This window comes from Anarhichas minor, unplaced genomic scaffold (genome assembly GCF_050575085.1).
Source record: "Anarhichas minor isolate MPS153535 unplaced genomic scaffold, ASM5057508v1 ptg000037l, whole genome shotgun sequence".
NCBI lineage: Eukaryota > Metazoa > Chordata > Actinopteri > Perciformes > Anarhichadidae > Anarhichas > Anarhichas minor.
In genome coordinates, this window is record NW_027466483.1 from 2,089,989 (window position 1) to 2,095,532 (window position 5,544).

Below are 5,544 nucleotides of genomic sequence, written 5' to 3' on the forward strand. Positions count from 1 at the left end.
CGGGTCGGTTTAGCCGCTTGCTGAGCCTACATACGTGGCTGAAGTCAATCTGCGCAGCTCGAAACATGGCTTTTATTGATAATTTTAATCTTTTCTGGAAACGTCCTGCCTTTTTCCGCCCTGATGGCATCCACCCAACTGACTTGGGGTCACGCACTCTATCTGACTGTTTTACTCCATCTTGACTTCACTGTCGCATTGACTAGCCCACATCTCATTTCCTCACCTGGTAGCCTGTCAACACAAGCCCTCCCCTACAAGCAACACTAGCTCCCCCTGGCGGCTTGGAGGGTCTCCGACAAGCAACACTAGCTGCCCCTGGCGGCTTGGACAGTCTCCTACAAGCAACTCTAGCTCCCCCTGGCGAGTCTGCAACTACTCTCTCCCTAGTCTCCACCATAACTTCCACTCCACGACCCATGAACATTCCCGTCAGAATCACAGACTCGCGCTCGCGCCCTAATTTTGGTCGGGTTCGAGGTGTTGCACGAGTGATCCGTCCTATTGCACATACCCCCAAAGCTTCCTGTGCTGATGACGACGCAGTGTATTCCCCCATTAAAATGTGTCTGATTAATGCACGCTCTGTAGCAAACAAGGCTCACATTTTAAATGACTTGTTCACAAGTCATAATTTGGATTTTTTATTTCTGACTGAAACCTGGCAACGGAATATGGAATGCATCCATTTAAATGAACTCTGCCCTGTGGACTGTTCTTACATTGGGACTCTGCGTTTGACAGGCCGAGGGGGAGGTCTCGCCGTGGTCTGAAAGAATCAGTTTTCCTGCCAATTGGGGAGCACAGAATCCTATGCTACTTTTGAACTACAGCTGACTAAAGTGGTTCGGCTAAAGCCGTTTTACTGTGTTTTAATTTATCGACTTCCGGTCCAGCAGGTCAGTTTTTATCAGAGTTCACAGACTTTCTGATCTCTATTATCAAGCTAGACAAAGTGCTTCTGGTTGGTGATTTGAATCAATGATACCACAGACTGTAGTGCCACTGAGTTTCTTAATATTACTGAATCTTTTAATTTCATGCAACATGTCTCTGGCGCCACTCACAGCGGTGGTCACACCTTGGACCTTGTGTTCTCTCTGGGTCTTGATATTGATAATACCCGTTGTGAGGACCTACTGATCAGTGACTATAAATGTATTTTCTTTGATCTTTCTGTAAATGCTGACCCCTTGTGTCTGAAACGAATATTCCACTCCCGCATTATTACTCAGAGTACAGCTGATCAGTTCTCAATGCACTTTTGCTGTGATATTAACACAACTCACAATGATGTCGAATTTTTAATACAGTCCTTTAATGAACATTGCACCTCATTGCTGGATAAAGTGGCACCTCTGAAGGAAAGGACCAGGGCTGCCTACAACACGTCTCCGTGGACGACAGACGCTGTCTGCAGCCTGAGACGGAAGTGTCGCAGGACAGAATGGCTATGGAAAGCCACTAGGCTCGAAGTGCATCGCACATATCTCAAAGACCTCAGAGTTTATTTTAATGCTGGAGTAAAGGAAGCTAGAACTGCTTATTTTGCCAAATTAATTTCCTCTTCAAAGAGAAATCCCAAGATTTTGTTTGACACAATTAATTAATAGAATTGTTTCACCGTCTGTCTCTACCTGGTTGATCCTGCCAGTAACATATGCTTGTCTCAAAGATTAAGCCATGCAAGTCTAAGTACACACGGCCGGTACAGTGAAACTGCGAATGGCTCATTAAATCAGAATTACCTGTTCTGTTGACGATTGTAACGGTAATAACTATTAGGTCTGGTAACTCAGCCTGGGATTTGTTCATCTACCTGTAGCTCTTCTCAATCTCCCACTGTTCTGGACACTTTCCAGCCTATCAGCCTTCAAGACCTGATGGACTTAATTAACAAAACCATCATCTTACCCCCTGGATATTATACCATCCTCTCTATTTCAGAAAGTTCTGCCAATTATTGGCCCTACTGTAACATCTATTGTTAATTCCTCATTGTCTACAGGAATTGTCCCATCCTATTTTAAACATGTCACTATCCAGCCTATATTAAAGAAACCCAACTTAGATCCAGCATTGCCCATGAACTATAGGCCCATATCAAAACTGCCTTTCCTGTCCAAAATCTTAGAGAAAGTGGTGGCCAACCAACTTACTGCTGCACTGGAGAGGCACAACATGTATGACAAATTCCAGTCTGGGTTCCGTAAAAAACATTCTACTAAAACCGCTCTCCTGAGGGTTTCAAATGACATTCTCATGTCTTCTGATGCATGTGACTGCTCTGTGTTTGTACTTCTGGACCTCAGTTCTGCATTTGACACTGTAGACCAGGGGTGTCAAACTCATTTTCACCCCGGGCCACATCAGCATTATGGTTGCCCTCAAAGGGCCGGATGTAGCTGTAAGACTGTATAACTGTAACTACTCCCGAACATATTCTGAAACAACTCTCTCTGCATTTGATTATTGTTTATTCAACTGTAAACATATTGTAAATGCATTTATATAAATGTAAAATGATATGCACATTTCTCTGTTATTATAACGTAAATCAAAGATCAAACTTTTAAAGAAAATATAAAAAACAAATATCATCAAACACAAGTCAGTTATTTTAGTTATTAACTCTGTTCAAAGCATTTTTGTCACAGTTGAGAGGGACATAACTATGGTACAACAAATGATTGTGAGCTGCTAAGAACATGTGTGACAGATGTGGCATCTAACTTATACAGACAGCCTTGTAGAGGGCATACAACCAACAAATGAGAGATGGTTTTGATAACAGTAAACATTTGGCTGTATGAACACATACACCTAAACACACTGCATACATTGGTATACATACAAAGTAGTATATTTAATAACTCAAAATAACAATAAGATATGTCTCAGTTCACAATTATATTGATCAAGTTCTGGGTGAGGTTGATGAGGTGATGCTGCATGGCCTTGAACACACCAAGTAAATACTTCCTCACCCTAGGACGCCATATCACACACCATCCTCATCTATTGATCATGATCTGAAAATAACAACAAACAAAACACAGCCATTCAATTTCAAACGTATTACACTGTACTTATTCTTGGTTGAAATACATTTTATTATATTTTTAATACAATTCAGATTTTTAAAAATGCTTACCCATTTGTTTTCTGGCCGGATGTCTGACACCGTTTTCCCGTGGTCAGTCCGTCAATGTCTGGCTTTAGGTCTTGTGCTGTAGCAATCCGTAAAACAGCTGGAGGTTGTCGTCGGTGATGCGTGATCTGTGCTTTGTCTTGTTTAGATTCATTATTGAAAACATCTGTTCGCACAGATAGGTGCTCCCAAACATGGACAGAACATGGGCAGCTTGAAGTCGGAGCTGTGGCATCAAAGCAGGAGGCAGGAGACGGTAAAAATCCTCGATTGCAGCATCCTGGAACTTTGCTCTCAGGTCACTATCGCTTTGAAGCTCTATTAACTCCATCGGAAGGAGATGGGGCGCACTGTCGACGTTGGCGGTGAAAAGGATTGGCAAAGATGGCAAAGTCAATGCGCTGTGTTCTGAAGTCAGAGAAGCGCCGATCAAATTCAGTCATTAACCGGTTCACTTTGGTAGCCAATCGAGCACATGAAAAAGCACCAGGAACTGAGACTGAGATTTCCTGGCAGACAGGAAAGTGTGCAAGATTGTCCTGTTCCAGTTGAGACTTCCATAGTTGCAGTTTACGCTGGAAAGCTGTGATCATGTCGGACATCTTTGTGATGACTTGTTTGCGTCCCGGCAGCCTCTGATTCAGTTGGGCAAGATGCTCCGTTATGTCACACAATATGGCAAAATCACACAGCCAGTTTGGATCTGACAGTTCAGGCAGGGGTTTTCCTTTACTTTGCATGAAAACAGCAATTTCTTCCCTAAGCTCAAAAAATCGTTTGAGGACTGCGTTCCTACTCAGCCACCTTACTTCTTTATGGTACGGCACATCTCCATGCTCCGAGCCCAACTCCTTCAAAAACAGCTGGAACTGGCGGTGATTCAGGCCACGCGCCCGAATGAAGTTCACTGTTTTCATGACCATGGTCATTATATTATCCAGTTCCAGAACCTTTCCACACAGAGCTTCTTGGTGGATAATGATAAGTTATCAGAGGTGTGTGGCAGTTACTTTTTTGCATTTTCTCCTTCACTAGTCCAACCAAGCCTGTTTTTTGACCACACATTGCAGGCGCACCATTGGTAGTTAGCCCCACCAACTTTTCCCAGGGTAATTTAGTTTTACTTACGGACCTCTCCACTGCATCAAAAATGTCCCTCCCTGTCGTCGTTCCATGCAGGGCAACTACATCCAAGAGCTCCTCACTGACAGTCAAGTCTGCCTTCACGCCTCTTACAAAAATTAACAGTTGCGCTGTGTCCGTGTTGTCTGTGCTTTCATCAACAGCTAATGAAAAAGCCACGTAACTGCTCGACTCTTCGGCTAGCTGTGTTGTCAGATTGCTGCTAGTTCCTTAACTCGGTCTGCGATGGTGTTCCTTGACAAACTGACATTTTTAAAAGCCTGTACCTGGTCGGGGCACACCTGCTCACAAACCTTGAGCATACACTCCTTCAAAAATGCACCCTCTGAAAAGGACTTGGAAGCTCGGGCGATTTCTTCAGCCACAATAAAGCTAGCTTTCAGAGCGGCATCATTTTTGGCTGTAGCTTTTGTGAATATGTTCTGCTGCGATTGGAGTCTGCCTTTTAATTTTTGGACAAGTTGATGTTTTTCTTGGAGGCTAAATTTAGCATACTTGGCTCCGTGTTTGGTATCAAAATGCCGACGTAAATTGTATTCTTTCATCACCGACACTGCCTCATAGCACAGAAGACAGACCGGTTTCTCTCCTTGAAGAACAAACATATATTCGCTTTCCCATCTTTCATTAAATGTCCTTCCCTCTGTATCAATTTTCCTCTTCTTAGACATGTTGGGATTATTTTTCGAACATTTTCAACTCAATTTGTTGGAAAACCGATTTAGTTAACATTAACGCAACTAGGGGCCAGAGTCCGTCATATCGCGGGTCACAAACTCAACATGCATTGTGGGAGATGTAGTTTATGGTCACTGTAGTGTACACTATGAAGCAGAGTTTAATTTTAAGACAATCATATGCCTTTAATATGGAAGCCCATTTCAGAAGAAATAAAACAAATGAGAAGTTAGACTTGATAATAAAAATATATATCATAATTATGACCTTTGAAATTTTTTTTTAATATATATATATATATATTTAAAAAAAATTTGCTGATGGAAATATGCCTTCGCGGGCCTCATAAAATGACGCCTTGAGTTTGACACGTGCTGTAGACCATAACATCCTGATTAAGAGGCTACGTGGGCTCCTGGCCTGATCGCTCCACTCTTTCCATCCCCTCCCTCTGGTCAGCCAAGCGCACTATGAACACATCACACAGCACCCTACCTTCCCATTCCGCACAGCTTCTCCAGTTATTCTTTTTTTTACCAAAGTGTTCTGTTTGTTTGTTTTGTTTGTCTTTG

The 5,544-nt window shown here is 42.7% G+C and overlaps 1 pseudogene; it reads right to left on the reverse strand.

Annotated features, from left to right (window-relative positions):
• Window positions 1-3,150: 3,150 nt before the first annotated feature.
• Window positions 3,151-4,965, reverse strand: LOC142966334 (general transcription factor II-I repeat domain-containing protein 2-like; annotated as a pseudogene).
• Between the last annotated feature and the right edge of the window lie 579 nt (window positions 4,966-5,544).